The sequence below is a fragment of the Maylandia zebra genome, linkage group LG23, assembly GCF_041146795.1.
Source record: "Maylandia zebra isolate NMK-2024a linkage group LG23, Mzebra_GT3a, whole genome shotgun sequence".
Classification (NCBI taxonomy): Eukaryota; Metazoa; Chordata; class Actinopteri; order Cichliformes; family Cichlidae; genus Maylandia; species Maylandia zebra.
Window position 1 is genome coordinate 13953173 of NC_135188.1, and position 20948 is coordinate 13974120.

Genomic DNA, 20948 nt, shown 5'->3' on the forward strand with positions numbered 1-20948 from the left:
CACACAATGTTGATGGTGAACAGATCAAAACTCTGACAGAATCCATGGATGGCAGGCTTTTGAGTGTCCTTGCAAAGAAAGGTGGCTATATTGGTCGCTGATTTGTTTTTGTTTTGTTTTTGAATGTCAGAAATGTGTATTTGTGAATGTGGAGATGTTATATTGGTTTCACTGGTAAAAATAAATAATTGAAATGGGTATATATTTGTTTTTTGTTAAGTTGCCTAATAATTATGCACAGTAATAGTCACCTGCACACACAGATATCCCCCTAAAATAGCTAAAACTAAAAACAAACTAAAAACTACTTCCAAAAACATTCAGCTTTGATATTAATGAGTTTTTTGGGTTCATTGAGAACATGGTTGTTGTTCAATAATAAAATTATTCCTCAAAAATACAACTTGCCTAATAATTCTGCACTCCCTGTAGAACCACGTGACAGAAAACACAGCAACATGTAAAAAGGTAAAACTCAGCAAAGCAAAAAAGCTCTCTTACTTTTTCTCCACTTTGACGTCACTGTAGTGTTTCTGGAAGACGATGAAAGCCGTATGTTGAAGTCTGTTGACACTGAGAAATAATAAAAAAAAAAAATCCTCAGTGTTACTCAAATGGATTACACAACTTTAATTGTGCTATGCAGGACCTACACTGGCATGGTAAGTAGGTCCTGTCATCTCACACACATTTTTTTTTCCATGACTGTGTTGTTCATCAGCAGAAAGATGAACTTTGGGCAGGCTTCCTATAAATCGTGCATGAACCTAAGCGCTGGTTGTCCATTTAAATTTGAGTCTGTCAAACACCTGTCACCCCTCTGGGAGCAATACTTCATAGCAAAGATGTAGAGCGGGAACAACAATGCTGACAAGTGACACCGCAGAAAATATTTCACCACAGCACAACAATTATTTAGCAGAGAGAACTAACAGACTAAAATTTAATATAAATGCACTCCTGACAGGTGAAGGACCAATTTGTTTGCACTGGCCATCATGTGTTCAAGTCAAAGCATCTCATTACTTTGTAGGGATTAGGCGTCAAATTTAAGACACTACATACTCCAGCAGACAGGTTCAATGAGCTTGGCTGATCTGACTTCCATCTGATTGTACCAAACCATCAGATGGAAGTCTGATGGTTTCAAAAATGTTGAATGTCCAATTTATCCAGCCAAAATTGGAGCAAAACTTAAAAAAAAAAAAAAGGCTAAAACCTAATTCTGAATTGAAAGATAAAAGGGTGAAAAAATTGTGATAATATTTTAGTCCCTCCAAAACAGTCATACTGCAAGGCTCAAAATTAAAATCATCTTGCAACCAAAGACGGGCTGTGACACACATTTTTAAGCTTAAAAAAAAAACAACTATTAACTAGCCAACAGGAATGAAGATTGTAATAATGGAATAATTAACACGGTAACTTATTTATATACTAATTCTTATTCATGGTAATTGTACATAGATTTTCTACTGCTTATCCAGGTTGAGGTCACATGGGCAAAAATATGTATGCTACAAACACATTTACAAGGGCTAATTTCTGTATTGCTGCATTTTACACTGGTTTTGGTCCATTTACCAGTGACTAATATGCATGTCAAACCAAGAAATTACGCAATCCATATCATGCTTTTTATCAGATGAGTTACTTAAACTATATTATCTACTGATAATGTCAGCTTGCTCGCTCTATAATTATGGGATCTGGTTGTGTAACTGTGAAAGAGTTACTGACAAACAAGATCTGCATGGTGCACTGGTGAGGCATCACAGACGAATTTGGAAAGTTAAAACAGCACAGAGATCTGATCCATCACATTTATCAAATCTTTTAAATCTGGAGGTCATACCATCGTATGCTAACTAAAAAGGTTTCTGTAGGTACTTATATAAAGTATTTGATATGTATTTGTGTTTGTATGATATGTAAGTGCTCCAGGGCAAAGGTTTCCAGGGTTTTCTGAAGGTCTTCAACATTTTTTGTTTTACTAATTTTCAGTCCAGTCCTCGTACCTGACCATTTTCAGATGAATGATTTTTGGTTGTTTGTTTATTAAGCTACTTAACATTGATCTATGAATCATTCAAGGATAAGAACGGCACCAAACTAAATGGATGGACTGCTGTTGGGTCTATACATAAAAGCAAAGAACCACTTTTAAATTGTATTTTTGGGGACTTTGTTACTGGAAGCCTGTGGCAAAAAAAACACCATTTGCTCCTATTTCTTTTGCAGAATCCATGAAAAATGCCAAAGAGTTGGCATTTTTCATACATTTGCCATACAAATGGATGGAAATAAAATTGTATTTTGCACCAACAAGGTGATTCCTAAATAGCGATTAGATTAAATCTTGGCACATCTTGGAATGGGGTGCAGCTATCTATAAAACACGGTAGAGGCTCTGTCATGTTTTGGGGCTCCATTTCAGCCAGTGATGTTGTACTTGTCATAGAAAAGTAAAGTTTTGATCCACTATTTTCAAAGATTGGTAACAGCTTCATTCAAAACGCTCTGCCAATGCAATAAAATCACACCTGAATAGAAAAAACACACAATGGAACACTATCAGTCACGGACTGGCTTCCCTAGAGCCTGGACCTCAACATTATTGAAACAGTGTGGGAGGGAGAAACATCCATCTACGAAGCCTGGAGAACTATTCCTGAATACTACTTAAAGAAACAACAGGAAAGCTTTCCTGAAAGCTTTCAGGCTGTGTTGAAGAATAAAGGTGGTCACACCAAATACTGACTTTCAAGCTTGTTGGAACTGTAAAAACTCTGTTTTTGACCTATTTTCCTAGAAAAAGAAAAAGAAAAAAACCCAAAAAACTATCAATGGTGATTTTCCAAAGATGTCATTACATTAAACAGCAAACTGATGACTTGCGTCTCCATGAGATATAAAAATTCAACCTTTATGCTACTTTTTGTTTAAATGTTATGCTGAATGGACATTAGTTATATACCGTAGACTGCATTATTAGTAGTAGCATTGTCTGGGTTCAAGTGTGTATTTCTATCTGAAATCAACACTAATAAAATTCATCAAACAGATACCGCAAGTACTTACAAAATAAAAATCCCCCCGAAATGGTTTTAGCTTTGAAGGAGCCCTGCAGCTGTAGGGGATGACCCCGAATTATCCTACAGGATTCTTTTGGATTAAATAAGAGTCAGATAGGAGTATTGGGAAAACCAGCCCACTACATGTCACACCCCAAGCTGAGAAAACAGCAGAAGTCTTAAACAGGCACAGACATGTTATGCTATGCTGTGTAGGTTGCATCATGGGGCTGGTGGGGAACTGTGTTGTTATTGGTCCCAGGCGATCTTTGGTGTTCATTTAACATATTTGCATCAATTTTATCGTTTTTTGTGCAATAACAATAAACCCATTCGTCATCCTTTAAGGAAGTTTCATATCGACCCAAATTTAAATGATGAGTTTTGAGTTGATTAAGATCTGGATGCAGATTCAGAAATGTATGGAGTATGAAAAACTGGGAGATGGTGTCTTCAGCCACTCAAGAAAACATCACTGACCCATTCAGATCCAAATGTCCTTCAGGATCTAGGGATGGGAATCAGGAATCTAGTAGTTCAGTTCCTTGGAATTGTTAGTCTAGCTGCCTGTTGATGCTTAGTGGTTCCTGTTGCACTTGCACTACAATCCAATGATTTCAGTTCACAGGGCGTGGAGGAAATAGCAACGCCGTCTACAATGTTGATATGGACATAACTTTTTTTTACTGCACAAAAGGACAGGAGCGTGATAGTACAGTGGAACCCTGACTTACGAATACCCCATATTACGAAAAATTCAAGTTACGAAGGCACTGAACGGCAATATATTTCTGCCCGTGTTACGGCAAAATGCCCGTGTAACGAAATCTGCGGGCTCTGATTGGCTGAGCCTACAATGCCTACAATGCCTTCCAAATCATGTGACAACCCCTTGGCTTCCGTACTTGAGCTTCGCTGTTCCACTTGAACGACTTATTGTTGTTCTAGTTAGCAATTAGCCTATAGCCTATCGTTCAGCATCGCCTCACTTAAAAGGTGCAATGGGTGCTTCAACTTACGAAAATTTTCGACTTACGAAAGACCCTCGGGAATGAATTAATTTCGTAAGTTGGGGTTCCACTGTAAAGTGGAAACTGAATAAAGGACGGGAACAGCTGCATTAAGCTGCTAACACAACTTCGGCTTTATGCACAGACACCATGCTAATACTTAGCTAGCCAGAGAACATACTAACGCTAGGCTAGCCAGACACCAATGCTAACACTAAGCTAGCCAAGAACCCAAAGTGAAAGCTGTCTTTGGACTGTGGAAGGAAGCCGGAGTACTGAGGAAGACCCACACAGACACACGGAGAACATCCAAACTGCACAGAGAAAGGCTCTGGCCTGATGGTGGATTCGAACCCAGGATCAGCTTGCCAAAGCTAACCGCCATTCATAACAACACTAATTGTAATTAATAGAGCTGGGCGATATGAGATTTTTTCATATCACGATATGTTTTTTTCATTTCAGGCGATAACGATATCTATCACGATATAAGCCAAATAACTATATTTGTAAGATTTAAATGTGCCGTTGCTCACAAGTAAAATGTGAAATAATCAGCAGCTTGTTTTTATTTAAATATTTATTTCCCATAATAAGTTCAACAGGGTAGATGTACTTAAGGAACATGAGACTTTTTCAGATAAATAAAGGCAAATATTGCAAACTACACAAAAGGCAGCCGCTAAAGCGTTTAAGTTTCAAAATAGAACAAACAAAACAGACTAAATTGTCAATTCCACTTAGAAACAAAATATTAATTCTAAAAATAAATCTTAGTTTGTTTTACAGAATAACAGACAAAACTGACTAACTTTTGTCAATATCAAATAAACTGAGAACTAAAAGGAAATTCTCAATCTCTCCTTGTTGTATAGCTTAGCTTTTCAAACAGTTTTAACAGTTACTTTAGTCTGACAAAAGCCGAATGACGAATTAGCGCTTCCAGTCAGAGACTGAGGCTACGTCCACACGTACACGGGTATTTTTGAAAACTGAGATTTTCCGTTTTCGTTTTAAAAAATAATCCCGTCCACACATAAAGGCAGAAATGAAGGAAAACGCTGCTATGAACATGCCAAAGCAGCAGGTGGCGCTAGATTCCTAACCGTGAAGAAATGTTGGCCAATCAGAAGTCTAGAAGCCTCGGTGGGAAAAAGTAAACAAAGCTGCGGCATAGAAGCAGAACCGAGTCGTATGTGTGGAGGGACAGTAACTGTGTGTATATGTAAGCATTTAAACACTGCAGAGAGTAGAATTAACAGTAACAGTATTGTAGAAATTCATTTCACCGAAACAATAACGTGGCGCACAGTGTGACGCATGCACCAGTTTATTGTATTTCCAGACTTGCTTTCGGCACAATTTACAGTGCACGCTACTCTATTTTTTGTCAGACTTGAAATAGCCGAAATACCTTCACACTACGGAACTTCTATGGCTCTACCGTTCGACAATCTCTCCGGCATTGGAACCATCATCTGTTTTCTCTTCGGTCACGCTCGGTTGATTTTTCTAGTCGGCACACTCATTTCCTCCATTACGCGCTGGCTCCATTACCCGCTGGCTGCTTCCCAAACAAACACGTGCGGCTTGGCACTTGTGCTGTACGTAACAAGTCACGCAACGTGACGCTGCGGCTGTGATTGGTTCGGCTCTGCGCTACTTAGTTTGGATTGCCTGACCTTTTTTTAAAAAAATTTTTTAATTTTTTTATTTTAAGAGGACAAGAGCGGCGAGGTCTATCACGATAGCTTAATTTCTCTATCGAGTAAAAGTTATATCGCGATACATATCGTTATCGTTCTATCGCCCAGCTCTAGTAATTAACTATCTACAGCCTTAGAAGATCCTTGGTTTATCACAGCTTATAGAGGTAGTGTTTTCTAAAAGAGGTGCTGTGTGAGTATGAAAAACTGGTGCCGTTTCTTTCAGAGAAGGACATTCTCATTAAAATATGTCAAGAAACACAAACAGTGGAATAACTTGACTAAAACTACCAGGGGGGCCAAGGCTCAAAGGCAGCAGAGCCACTCATCTTTTAAGTTTAACATCATCAACGCTGTCAAACGAGTTCTTTTTAGCTAGAGATTTTAAAGACAGTTTCGTTTAATGTTGCCTGAGTAGAAAATGTGTCGGAGCGACGCAGATGTATTCAGTTTGATGACAGCTCTCCCAAGGGACCTTGGTGTTATTGATTTGAAATTCACATCCAAGTCAAAGTTTGAATTCAGTCTTTTAAAGAAGAAAGTGAGATTTATTTTTCATTCCAAGGCAGAACAATACCTACAGCCTTGACCAAGATTCTTGTTTCACTCACAAAGAGGAAGATGACGTCAGATCCATTTAGGTATAAAAGGGTTCAGTTTAGTCAACTTTCTGAGGAAATCTTGAAGCAAAATACGGAGGTATTGCCTCAGTACTGGTTACGTCAACAGACCAAACATTTTTAAACATATCTGCAAGGGAAAAGTCCATATCTCTGGCCACTATTTGCACAAGCACTCCTCTCTGGTTTACAGCCTGGCTTGTTGTACACTATATGGATGTGCATGACTTATTATCTGACAACTGAATGTTACTGCCCTGTCCAGTCACCGATACAAATATTAGTCGGGTAAACTAATTCTTCATATTTTATTGATGTACAACACCAGTTAACAACCGTTTTGGAGATGTTGCGTCACCTGTGACTATGCGAGTCTGAAACCCTTTCAAAAGGCTGTTAAACACACAATGTAAAAAGCAGAGACCCATACATTTACCATGAAACAATCTTACATACACTGCATCTGCATTTTAAAACCATCATCCTGTCAAACCATACAACAGCAGAATTATAGAGAAGTAGATGTGGGACTTAGCCTTTAAAGTTCCACTTTGTTGGTTTTTATGCACTGCAAAACTTCAATCTAGAAGGAATTTATGTGGGAATGCAAAGCAGATTTATTCATCCATTTTGTCCAGGTCATAACAGGAGTATATATCCCACCCAAAGATGATCACAAAACAGATATGCAGCTGGAATGACAGGCAACAGTTTTAACTGGTGCTGCAACAGAAGATTAGGAATACAGGACTATAGAGAGGCAATCACACATGATCATAAAATGCTTTCATTTATGCTTCTAAGAAGAAGAAATGATGCAGTATTTTTATTCATTATGATCGATGCTGGACTTTTAACCTGCCTAGTTTGTGTCTGTGCAGCAGAAATGAGCCTTCCCTGGAGGATGTCTGGGCTCTCCCTTAGAGAAAGGGTGAGGATCTCAGTCTCTCAGAAGTGGTTCGGAGCAGAGCTGATATTCCTCCACATCAAATGGAGTCAGTTGAAGTGGCTCAGACAACTGACTAAGTGCTTCCTGGACACCTCAGAGGTGAAATGTTTCAGATATCTTACAGGAAGGACACTCTGGAGCAGACCCAAGACAAACTGTGGAGATTATGTCTAAGTGTCAGTACCAGAGCCTACCACAGCCTAGAGGAGGTAGCTGCGAGATGGAGGTCTGGACATCTCTGCGTGGAGAGCTGCCTCTGTGACCCAGGACCCGGATATAAGCATTAGAAAACTGACCGATTGATACATTCAGTTCCAAACTGTAAAATAATTACACAAACGGCTAACAAACAGTCACTTGAGCTTCCCAGTCTCAATAAATATCTACACCAATGCCTGACTGTGTTGTTTACGAAAGACAAACTAATTGTCTCTTTGAGTTGATTCATTCTCTTCCAGTTGATGGGAAAAATGGCGGCAGAAGCTGGAAACACGTAGCAGACGACAGTGGTGGCCAAAAGGCCAATTGCAGTGAATGCAGGCTGCACTGATACATGTGTATGAAAGTGCATACAAGGTTGGACTTCATAAATGTCTGCAGTTACAATGTGTCACCACCATAAAACCATAAATCCAACATAATCCCCATGGCAGGCAGGCATAACATTGACTTTTGTACTATATTCCTTCATTTAAATAATGTAATAGATGAAAAAATGATGGATCATTGGGCCATGTCTTATCTCATAGTATCATCCCCCCCAGTTAAGTGCTTCACTCTCAGACTGCAGGCTTACTGTGGGTCCTAGTATATTTAAAAGTAGAATGGGAGACAGACCTCTCATTTTCAGACCTCTCTTCTGTGGAACAGGCTTCCAGTTTGGATTTAGGACACAGAAACCTTCTCTACTTTAAAAGTTTCACTTTAAAACTTTCCTTTTTGGTGCAGCACGTAGTTAGGGCTAGATCGGGGGACTCTGAACCCTCCCTTAGTTACACTGCAATAAACCTGGCTTCTGGAAGTTTCCCATGATGCACTGAGTGTTTCTTTACCACTCTCTCGCCACTTCGCATTTAATCAGTTTAATCTCCAGCTCTCTGTCTTTTATCCTGTCCCCTTTGCCTTGTGTCCAGTCTTGTTATGACTGAGGTTTCTTCCTGTTAAAAGGGAGTTTTTCCTTCCCACTGCTGCCAAGTGCTTACTTACAGAGGGTTCTCTCTCTATCAATGCAGAGTCTTTACCTTACATTACTGAGCACCTAGTGGCAGCTGTTGTTGTGATTTGGTACTATAGAAATAAAACTGAACTGAACTGACAGTGGTGTATGGTTTAATGATAAAAACTTTATTTTCTTTCTTGTTATTTTTTCCCTCGAGTGGCCCCCAACTGAGCTCAAAGTGCCCACTAGATGATCCAACTAGGATGGGTGATAGTGGGATGCATAGACGTTATAAGGTGGTGGCGCTTATGCTAAAGCGGAAAAAAAATGTGTCCACGCTCAAAAGTACCGTCACCTGACAGTACAGTCAAAATTGTCACTGACGTCATCAGCGACAACATAAAGGCTTCTTTCCAAAGTGGAGAACACAGATTCGCATTGATAGTTGTTGTTGTTGGGTTTGTTTGTTTGTTTTTTATTGTTTCGCCTTTAAAAAGTTTGACTCCCCTGCTGTGAAGGATACTTCTGTAGCAATAACGCCAACAAAGCACAGATGTGTTACTTTGTGACACACGCGGCTATGAAAAGTACTCGAACAACGTGGCGAATTCGAGGCAAACGAGTCCAACAAGCAGCAACAGTGACGATACAAATAACTATTTTTTAGTAAACGGAAGTTTCTGGGCGCTCTAAAGTAAAAAGCAGCGACATGTTTCCCTTCTGATGGAGGGCTCTGTGGGGGCTCTGGTGTCTTCCGCATTGCTCTGCAGTAAACCACTGTGCTAAATCTAGGAGCCCCGCAGAGACGCCCCGAGTCTCGTTTAGCCAAATGAGCCGCTTCACAGTGTTTGAACGTGTTTTCTGTGCATGACTGAGTCCAGCTCGGCACTAGCTAGCGACAAGTTAGCTCTGTTAGTTTCCCCGTGTCACAGTCCTACCGGCCCGGGCTCTGGTACAGAGTCCACGCCCTCACTGTGAACCCGTCCGAGCTGCAGTAAAATCCACATTACATCCCAACAAGGCCGAACAAAGTGAGCACGAACTGCTCCAGAGCCGGGTTCTTAACAGCAACACGTCAAACTGCACCGGAAACCGCCCGTATGTTTGAAAAGGTGCGACGTATAGTTTCACTTACCTCGCTTTCTAGGAAACCTAACACAGGGGCTGAAATCCCACCAAAAACAGTGAAAACTACTTGATCCAAATTCTGGGAGAGTTGTAGGCAGTGACGTCACGCTGAAATTCCAGCTCGTCTGAGTCAGTTCAGAGGTTTGCCCATGTAAGGCAGCAGGCCAAAACAGCACGGCCCTCAGTGCGCACACATCTCCGGTCTGTGCGCACAGCTGCACGCTGCAGTCAGGCAAAGGTCCACGCTGGAGGCTTTCTCCTCAAATAAAATGTCATCCTAATAAATACTGAAAAATTGAACGTACCGATACTTAGAACCCTTAAAATGTAAATGAAAGAAGAGTGTGCAGTGATTTGGTGTCAAACATGTGGCCTGGGGGCCAGAAGTGGCCCTCCAAATAAGGGTCCGGTTTAACTTGTGGTATTTGTTTGCATATTTCACTCTCTTTATTCGAGGTGTTGTTGTCATATTGCAGAAACAACAACCTCTGCCTGTTAGTATCTGACATCACCAAAAACAAATAAATACAAAATGTTTAAAAAATAACACAAAACTTTGTCAAGCTCATCTTCAGCCGACAATACAAAATATGGGACAGCCTAGATTCTATCCCAGGTTTTCTCACGGGCTGTATCACTACAAAAGAAACATGGGGGCCAGAACCAGCACTCCAAATGCTTTCCAGTCCAGCCCACGGGATGCCTTTGCAAAGTGTGAGATGATTACTTAACCTGTCACAGGTAATCACATAAGTTAGACATTAGATGTGACAGGAGGTACAAGCCAGAGGTCCAAACAATAAGTTTGGAAGTTTGGAAGTTTGTAAGACCTGTGATCTTCTGGGTCATTATTATAGAAGCACTGGGATTTTAAGAAGACATAGCATTAGCTAAAGTTACCTTTTTATATTTTCTCTCCTCCCTTTGATGTTTTTCGATACTTCAACCCTCATGTATATGCTGTACATAAAAGATGGGCTTGGCTATTGTTAGTACTTTGGCCACCTTTATGTTATTCTTGTTTCTATTTATTTGTTTTGGAAACACAAATGAGCATATTTGGATGACAGGATGGAGTGCAAAGTTATCAGCTAATGCTAACTAGCTTCATTATTAAGTATCATTCATAAGCTGTGTGGATGCAATACAGATACACACAGATACCTGCTAATTAGTGCAAATTAAGAAACCTATAAAGTCACAATATTTTTCTATTAAAAATGCTCCAAAAGCCACTAACAGCACTAACAGCAGTTCAGTTTGGTCACTCCATTTACAGGATCTAAGGCCTAGTCAGCGTCTTCTACATGCACACCTGTCAGTCAAAGTGGCTATTCTCATAACTGTAGATTCTAGATGGATGAGTTATATGAAAATTCATAGTTTTTATGAAGGAGGAAATTATCCATGGAGACCAAAGGTGTGGTTTTTTTTGTATCAGGCAGTAAACATGTTTATTTCTGCTGTAAAGTTAGACATTTTAACATGGGAGCTGACTTAAAGCTGGACCCTGAGGTTGTTTCTTGGTTTAACCAGGCAGGAAGTGAAACTTTCTCGACTAAGAATGTTTTTTGTATGAGTGTCATTTGGTAGAGCTACTGTGACTTGTGATGCATATCTGTCAGTGTAACTGCATTTTTATTTATTTTTTCTAAGATATACTTCTTTGTATTGTAAAGAACTAAATTTAGACACAAAATAAACACAGTACATATATCTGATATGATATATATATCATATGTGAAACGTGTGTGTTTTTTTAGTATATAAGCTCATCATGACTTATAAAGTTCAAACAAGGCAGCAACATTATAATAAAGAGAGATGGCAGTCAAGAATCCTAAATTGAAATCTTTGGAAGAATTCAGCAATCGCAAAGATGTAAAAAGATATTCAACTTTCAGGGGAAACAGCAAGGATTTAAAGCATTTTTCATACACGTAATTTTTAAACTCCATAAAAATTAAAGTAAAGTAAATTAAAGTAACCATATATAATGCTTTAAAACATGTAGTTGCCCAGATGCATTAACATGGCTGCCAAATAGCGTGACTAGTGTCTGGAACTTTGGACAGGGCCAACAAAAGGCTGAAAAGATTGTGTAACATACCAAGTAGAACGTCTCATAACTAGTAAAGTTAATTAGTAACGTGAATAGATATTTTTAAAAAAAGATATATCATCCCATAGATATTAAGGCTTGGCTTTTAGAAGAACGGATACGTGCAGTTTCACCATTCTGTCAATGTCTGCTTGTACACTTCTCAAATGTAGAACTACATATTCCCATGATATATTATGTCTTTATAAGATTCACAGCATCCATATGAGGCAAAGCAAACAGGATTTTGACAGGAAATCACCACATTTGCTCAGACACACTTCTGATAACTCGCAGTGAACATCGCTGCTGTGCAGATGTCATTTAAACGCTACCATGCAAAAGAAAAATAGAGACCCTCAGGCTCAGAAACGCTGCTGCCTTCTGTGGTCATTTAAGATGGACTGAGACGGAGAACTACACCCCCCAAAAAAGAAAAAAAGAGTTTTAAAATAAATAAATTTATCAAGGAATGGGTTTGCCATCAGCACACAGTGAGCATCCACGGTGATAAGAAGGTGCATTGGTAAACACGCACATCTGTGTGGGCACCATCAGTGCTGAACGATATACACAGGTTTTAGTGCAACATATGAGGCCATTCAGATGGTGGCAAACCATATTTTACTCTTATTACAACATAACATGGGTCAGTTTATTTATATTGCATATTTAACACAACAGGCGCTGATCAAAAACAAAACACACACAAAAATGACTGAAATTCATTAATTAAGTTAAAAGAGAAATAAAATAAACTGGTCTGCCTGCAGTCGAGACACATCCCTCACTCACACTCCATCCATCCATTCTGTACCACTTATCCTTAACACGATCACAGGGGTCTAGCTTAATGATTTACATTCTTTTCACTAGCTGGGCCCACGTCCTCATTTTAGGTTTGACAGCGTTTTAGTAGGTAAAGGTGAACACTTGGACATGAATTGAGCTGCGGTTTGGGGAAGGCCTCGAAGAGGACTGGCGACGGCTCCCGGGCCTGGCAGATCCCCATGTACTAAATAGGAGTGAAGAAGTTAAAGAATTGAGAACAAGGAGGGAGGGAGGGTGGGGCACGTAAATGAAAATGAACAGTTTGCAGAACTGGGGGGAACCTATATAGATGACAACCGGAAGGAGCGTGTTTGGAGGCGTGGTCCCGCTCCCGAAATTCCGATACATAATCTCCAATAATTTGACTTTTACATGATGTTGTGCATATTTATGGCATATATGTTTCCCATATTCTTCCCATGTCTGAAATACAATCTATTTTTAACAGCCATGCAATAAACTGTGCAGCACTGTGTCCAGCTGGTCTTAACAGGAGACTTTCTGCTTGTCTCACAAGCCGTAACTTCCAAAAGGTTTTGTTAAGGTACCTGCTAAAGACTAGCGGACAAATGACTTTGCAAATTCAAGGTGCTGATTAAAAAGGAAGAAGCTCAGCAAGTATCAGTCTTAACTTAGAGCATTCAACCAGTGAGGTGTGAATTGGTACATTTTATAATCTGAACAGATTCAAATTCAAACTCTGCGTGTTGCATGCTGCAGTGCTCGCATGTCCTGTCACGCACCGTCTGCCTTCTGGAACCATGAGAATGAGCCAGCGCTCGTTATTTTCGGCGACTCTTTTCTTAACTATTAGAATAAATATTACTGATGTATGAAGAAATATTACTTATCGACGAGTGACAGCAGAAGATTGAACCAGTGCATTTTGGGTTGTAGTCTGCATACGTTAAAAAGGCCTCAGTGCTTGCTCTGATTGTGTCACACAGTGAGCAGTTTGAGTAATTGTTTCATAGCTGCTTCATGACTTCTGTGTTCAGTCTGTTCAAACTGTTGTTTACACAGTAGCGCACATGTGTTTTTGGCCACTGTCATATTGATACTAAGATATGAAGCATGTGACTAAAACCAGTTTACACTGACAGAAATAATTACCTGTAAATGTAAATACCTGTAAGAGCTCACACAAAGCTAATGAGTATAAATCCTACACAGTTTATGTTAATGTAGTTCAACAGTGGCATTAAAGATGGTTCTGTTCAATACTAGTGTTTTTAAAAAAAATCCCATTTTTATAGTGTCATTGTAATAACAGAATCGAATATATACTCAAACATATATTTGTGATTTTGTGCATGTGAAGCATTTGCAACAGGCCCTTTGTTATAGTGTATACTATAACAACAGCAGCTGTTATGGATACAGTATAACATACAACAGTGAATGTGGTTACAGTGCATTGTTTTGAAGTTACTGGAAGACCTTTTTTTTATTCATGACCTTTATTTCAACAGGAAGTCCCATGACTATCAAAATCTATTTTACAAGATTTAACTAACCTGCCAAATATGTTCAGTAACATTAACTTGTGACCCTGAGAGAAAGCTTTACTATTTTTCCTTTGAAATATTTTTCCTTAATATGGAAATATTAAGTTATTCTTTGCACTGTGATCTCCTAATGGTAACCTCTTTCATATTACAAAAAGTAATTTGACCTATTGTTCTCAATAAAACATTGAAACACTGAAAGCTTTGAAGCCTTTTTTGTTGCTTATTTGACAACATTTCCAGAATTTTCTTTATATCCAAATATATATCTGTCTATAGGGTCTATGGCTAAAATGCATCTGAAATATACATCCATTCACTTCTGCTTATCCATTTTCAGGGTTGCGGGGCAATAGGCGGGGTACACCGTGGACAGGTCACCAGTCTGTCGCAGGGCTAACACATAGACATAGACAATAATTTGTGCTCACATTCACACCTATGGGCAATTTAGAGATTTCAATTAACCTATCCCCACTAACTGCATGTCTTTGGACTGTGGGAGGAAGCCAGAGTTCCTGGAGAGAACCCACGCAAACACGGGGAAAACATGCAAACTCCACACAGAAAGACTGATGGTGGAACTGAACTCAGGACCTTCTTGCTATGAGGCTACTGTGCTAACCAGCGTGCCAATGCTGAAATTAAAATAACCAAATTTCACTAATTTTGGATCGCTTCAAGCAAAAACTGAAGCCTTAAATTGTTGGCTGGCTAGTTTCCGTAATATGCTCTGAGATCAGTTCTAAGGACAAAAGTTCTTCACCAAAATCACAAATGACATGGGGGGGGGGGGGGGGGGGGTGCTAATTTCCAGCGGCCCTTCATCCTAAACCATCCGGTTGGATGAAACTGGGCTACTAATTATATTATCTTTATTTGACCTTTTGACCTTTATACTCATTGAGCGTCCAAGTAGAAGGAAAATTCAAATTCAAATTCAAATTCAAATTTTATTTGTCACGTACACAGTCATACACAGTACGATATGTAGTGAAATGCTTGGACAACTGCTCGTGACCTAAAGAGAACAAAAAAGGAAAAGGCTATGAATAAGATAGGAAATAAATATGAAAAATTAAAAAGGGTAAATTTAACTAGGAAGGAATAAAATATAAATTAAGGTTAAAAATGAAAATTTTAATGCTGCAAAGTAAAGTTGCATGTTTTTATAAATATATTTAAATATGCCACAAGTAAGTAAGTCTTTCACAATACTGTGACTGAGTGAAATGCGTATAACATGGCATTTCCCCTGTTGGTGCCCTACGATGTTAAATAATTCAATTAGCATGTTTGTACTGAGGCTGGGTTTTCAACACACAACTTCAGTACGGCGTTTGTGAACTGACGTTGAGAAACCTTGTTAAGCTTTCTAATATCCTTGTATAATGTCCCTTTTTTATATACCTTTTCTAAATTTTTTATTGTTAAGTAATGTAGATAAGTGAGTTATATGAAAATGAAAAGAGATGAGACATCATCATCATTATTATCCAAACTCATAAAAACATGTACATAACAGCCAAATGTTTAAAAAAAAGGTTTGCTAAAAAAACTAATATCTTTAAAGCTGGTTATGATCCACATAAGGGCCTATGTAATTATTTAATTAGCACCAGTCCTCTCGTTCTGCCACGAAAAAGGCTTCCAACTGATATTTTGTCACTAATGGCATGCCACATTTTTTTAAAACTATTCTATTAAATACTATTATTTGAATATTACTCCAGCATTGTGTAGTTCATAATGGCCGAGCACTCGTTATCCTCAGCTTCACTGAAATGAACCGCCGCCGCCTCTGATGTCCAACACGAGCCAGCCGCCACCAGGCGTCCAACAAAGGCTTCGCTTCATGTGAGCTTTGTCTGACCTCAGTGAGCTCTGCCATGCAAACTAGACAATTAGTTTGCATGCTCGTGATTGCATGCAAATACAATAACTGCTTTTCACCTGACTCTGTTCTCAGAGCTGTTTCGCACTGTTGTCGAGCATAATATTGACGCTGCGTATCTGTCGTGTTTGCACATGCCAGCGCGTTCAGATAGTTTGTCTTATCTCTGTTAAAAGTAAGTCTGATGGGGTGATTCATTTCAACGAGGAGGGGTAATGAAAACATTTAAAAGAAATCTTTGTGGAAGCCAAATGCAAAATGGAATCATTCACTCTGAGCTCTATCTTTCCACCCATAATTCTTACTTCACTGCGACTGATTACATTGTGCTCCAAGCTGTGAGTATACTTTTTTCAGCGTGCATGAAGAAAGCATAAACAGCGCTTGCAGATCGAGCACGCTGATAAAAACCAAGCGATTTGAGCTATTTTAGTGTCTCACCCGTGCATCCACTCATCTCAAACTTCCAGGGGAAACTGCAAAAGGTAATCTCATTTGTAATGTGTGACAGCTTATTTGCAAGTGTGTACACTGGCAATTTTTTAATGGGCCCGCCAGTAATTCTTCTTCCACTCTTAAAGCTGATTTCACAAAGACACCCTGGAACAGTTTAGATGACACATTGCCATCGCCTGTGAACTCAAGTTATCAATCAAACCCCAATTAACATGCTTGGTTAGAGGAAATCAGGGGTTCTTTGATGTTTGGCACTTAGGGACTGGGGCTACGCATGTCACAGACATGATGGGCTTCAATTTTATCCACAACATACGGGAAGAAACGCGCTCACAGGCAGAGTCCAGCACAGCAGACACATCAGACTGGAGTTTTTGATCCAACTTGGTCCTGTTTTACTCATTTTAACTAGAGACAAGAATTACAACAAACAGGGAAAACAATCTCGTGTCGAGTTTTAGCGTTTCAATTGTTCCAGCATCGGATATCCTGTTTTATCTGCTGGTTGTAACACCGTCTTCTCCCCCACACCACTTCCTCTGAAGTAGGTGAAACTCAAACATTATACCGAAGGCAGCTGCTGCACGGGCGACGTGTACTTCCTCAAAAAAGTGTGAGTGAAAGGATCTATTTAGTGCCTGCGTGCTGAATAAGAAAACAAGAAACCAACTGTCATCTAAATACTGCACCCCTAGTTTCATAAAGGCTCCGTTTTCAGGAATTAGAGGCTGACGATGAGGTCATGCAGGTTACATCCTGGCAAGTGAAACCAACACGAGTGGAGTGATGTTTTTGTACATAATGTCATTTGGTTCCCGACTGCAGTCATTATCAGAAGGCAGGGAGTGCATGTGCACAAAAACAGCACTGAGATCTTTGGAGAAAGGAAACAAAAACAACAAATGTGTCTGGGAACTATGCACGCTCTGTTAATTAGAGCTCAGATAGCAGAGATTAGTCCTCATGCACAACCATATTACAGAGTCATGCCAAATAAGGAAAAACAAAAGTAGGAGACAGGCGCACTCACTACAAAAACAATGTCCCAAAGCTACTAATCAAACAACTCCCGATCTAGATCCAGACCTCAGATTACACTAATGAATTCTAATTCTTATGTTTTAGCATGTAAATATGTATTAAAATTGCAGACAGAGAAATCTCTGCCTACAGCAAAGGTTTTAGCATAAATGATGCATACTTGTGAGCCTCACGCTGCACCTTTGAAATGCGTTTAAAGCAGCCGGATTTTGTCGTCGTATCCCGAAATCATCTTTTTTGAGATTTTTACCATTTAACATGGCTTCTCCCCCCTACCCCACCCCAGTGAAAACGATTAAGCGTCTCACCCACAGCAGAGCAGTTAAGCACAATGCCTGGCTGATATTATCAACCAAAAACCTATTTTTTTTTACAGCATGGTGTCAGTAACAATGTGAAACACAATTATAAAACTGATTTTTAAAAACCAAAGATATAAACGAACATACGCATGCACACAAAGGAGCAATCTTACTGTTGATATAAAAGATTTTCTATTGCAGCGACTCGTGCCAAACCGTAAAATATTTACAAGTGTAGGAAGTGGAGGTGGTGGTCGGGACTGTTTCTGGCAGAAAAATCAGATATATTTGCAGGGGTGTTTAATCTGTTTTTGCTCTGTACATAGAGGGCATTTGGCTTTAAAGCAAGTTTCTTGCTTGATCACAGAAGGACGACGGCCGGAGCGAGGTTGAACAGTATCGAAATTCTGCATCTGTGATGACAGTTAGCAAGTGCTTGCCACCACAAATAATCAGTTGTGCCACACAAAAAAGTCTGTAGCAGCAAAATTATCGTGCACTTGACTGAACAAGAGAAACTTTTTTTTTTCTTTTTGCCAATGAACAGCTTTTAATTTGCAAGAGGAAGAATGAGTCTTTTGTTTTTGCATAAAGTTACAACATCAAACATGCCAGCATGTTTGGAGGCTGTCAGGTGCAGAGGTGTCATGTGTGTATAATGAACATCTAAATACAGAGAAAAGAAAAGCAAACAGAGGAGAAAGTCGCACAGGCCGGACGAGTGAGACGACTGCTTGTTCCAAAAACAACTCCCAATACGCTCATCCTGTGCAGCTCCAAGTTTTTGAATTCAGCAGCTGGAGGTTTGTTTTGCTGCTCAGTTTGCAAAGATTGGAATGCCTTATTGTCTCAGATGTAATAACGATGATCCAGCATGTTCGGCCCACAAACAATGCTGTTGTTTTTGTGCTGTGAAACTCCAAACATGTAGGAATGTAACTGGGAGATTCCTAAAATCTGAGGGCATTGTGTAAAAACAACAGAACATCCAAACTAAACAACAATAGGATAGGTGAAGTTAACATTCAGGCCTGCTTAAAGATCGTAATCACTTACCTCAAAAGCAGGACAAAGCTGGATTTAATACACCAAAGTATTCTTACAACACGTCACTGTTTGTTCATTGTGTTCACTCAGAAACCCTGCAAAGCTTCACATTTTCCTCACTGCAACAGTCTCATTAATCATTCATACGCTGTTTGTCTACAGTAAAAGAATAGAAAAGCTGATAGGATAGAAAATCATGGAGGATAAAAGACAAAAAAATAAAATTTGTGAGAAACAGAAACTGACAGCGTGACATAATTTTCTAGAGGCAGTTTGAAAAAGTTAAAAAAGATTAAGATGGCCAGAAAGAGCTGGCGTTGGCATCTGATTGGCTTGAATTTGATAAATAAATAAAATCAGGTAATGAATATGTAGATAATAAAGTGTTGGTGTTACCTGGTTAATTAGATTGTGAAATTTATTTTATAATAAGTTAAATGTTAATCATTTTGGCCATTTGAGAGTCCTGGACAGTTAAAAGAGTGCAGTATGAGTAGGCTAAGCTGTGATGTCCATGGTAAGCAAGGTCAGGGGCAGCAGTTTGAATTAATCTGATGATGCTCTTTAGTATCACTGGTCTTATTCCACATTTATAGTATAGGGGTTGGACAGCAGCCATGATAGGTCATGTAACAGCTGTACATATATTGAAAAATGCAGCAGGTTAAATCCACAGAGAGCAGCAAACCGTTAGTGCAGCAGCATCAGCAACCCAGCTCTTCTGTGCACAAAGAAAATAGGTCCACTGCAGTTCACAGCAAAAAATACATTTTAGAAATTATTTTGTGGCGATTCAGTTTCCCCTGCTGCGCAGCAGCAACAGATCCAAGGGTTCCCCCACTTGCCCAGTAACGCCTGGCTATCACACAAGGATGAACCAAGTATTCAAACTAATCAGCAGCACAGTATTTCAGTTAAACAATAGCAATTAGCATAAAAGGCTTGACTTTATAAGGTCCGTTTTATGCTTTCTGATTCCAAACAAAAACAGCAATGAACCTGAAATTTGGCCTTCTGGTCTTTTAGCCTTGTGAAGCATTTTTATTCAGTTATGTGCTAAATTATATGGCTGCTGTGCGGCACAGACCCTGTAAGAGATTTGTGCTTCAGTTTTGGTGAGTGAAATTCTACTGTTTCATCAGTCTGTTAGTTTGTAGCATCAGTGTCTGTGCAATGCACCTGTAAAGTTCAGGAATGCAGCTTGCTAATGATGCTAGCTAGTTAGCGCTAGCTTATTTTTAAAAAAAATATGGTCACTTTGAGCTTCAAAAAACCCCTACACAAATTAGAATAATACTAATGTAACAAGGTAACATTACAGTTGTGTCTTCTTCAAGTTTGTTTCTGGAATAACAGTTGTGGCCATGTTACTTTTTACTATTGTGGTCACTTTTTAGATTTAGCGATTTTGACAAATCAAAAAGGGATTTCCTTCAGAAAACACACAGGTATGACCCCCTTCCCGCCCAAACCACAATAATGATCCACATCATAGATGTTCCACACTTTACCTATGGGCTGCAATTCAACTGCAGAGTAGCTGAGGTGGAAGGACATAAGGAGCTTTTCCTTGTTGGCTTTAAAACTATTATTATGATTTTCAGTTTGAACTGAAAATGCCCAAAATAAATACAGCAGCTATCTAGATGACTTTAATATGTTTCCTGAGGGATGAGGCTCGGTTTCTGCTAACAAATTATACCTCAGTCTTGGCTATTGAGGGGTAATCCCTCAAATTGTATCCCTGATACTGAAGATCACAGTGTGGTTACATCTGTTTTTAAGTGTGTTTACATGAAGAAAGACAATCCCAGACTGTCACTTCAGATCACCTGTCACACGTTGCGTGGGTCATTCACTGTATTTTCTCTTCACTCCATAAATGCCAGCTAATGCAAAGCACTATATTTGGCTCTTGTGACCTTTATTACAGCTGATAGCGACAGCCATGGATGCGATGGAAGCTCCATGTCGGCACAACAAAGGCTGCTTGCTAGTGGAGCTAGATTTCAGATGTGAAAAACGTGATAGCAGGTAAGAGAAAATGACAAGCAGGTATTTTCCTTCGCTTACGTGATAATTACCTGCAGTCGACTCCCTTTAGAAAGGTTATCTGAAACAC

The 20948-nt window shown here is 39.4% G+C and overlaps 1 protein-coding gene across 2 annotated transcripts in view; it reads right to left on the reverse strand.

The window, feature by feature from the left end:
* lpp (LIM domain containing preferred translocation partner in lipoma) overlaps positions 1-9897 on the reverse strand; it is a 185499-nt gene extending 175602 nt beyond the window's left edge. The window contains exons 1-2 of one of the 2 annotated variants that reach the window (XM_004552832.4): positions 9654-9897; positions 502-573 (exon numbers count right to left, since the gene is read on the reverse strand). The gene's annotated coding sequence lies outside the window, so the exon portion shown is untranslated. Of the gene's footprint in view, positions 1-501; positions 574-3081; positions 3181-9653 lie in introns of those variants that run through there. The other variant, XM_004552833.3, reaches the window with a different exon arrangement.
* Positions 9898-20948: the final 11051 nt, after the last annotated feature.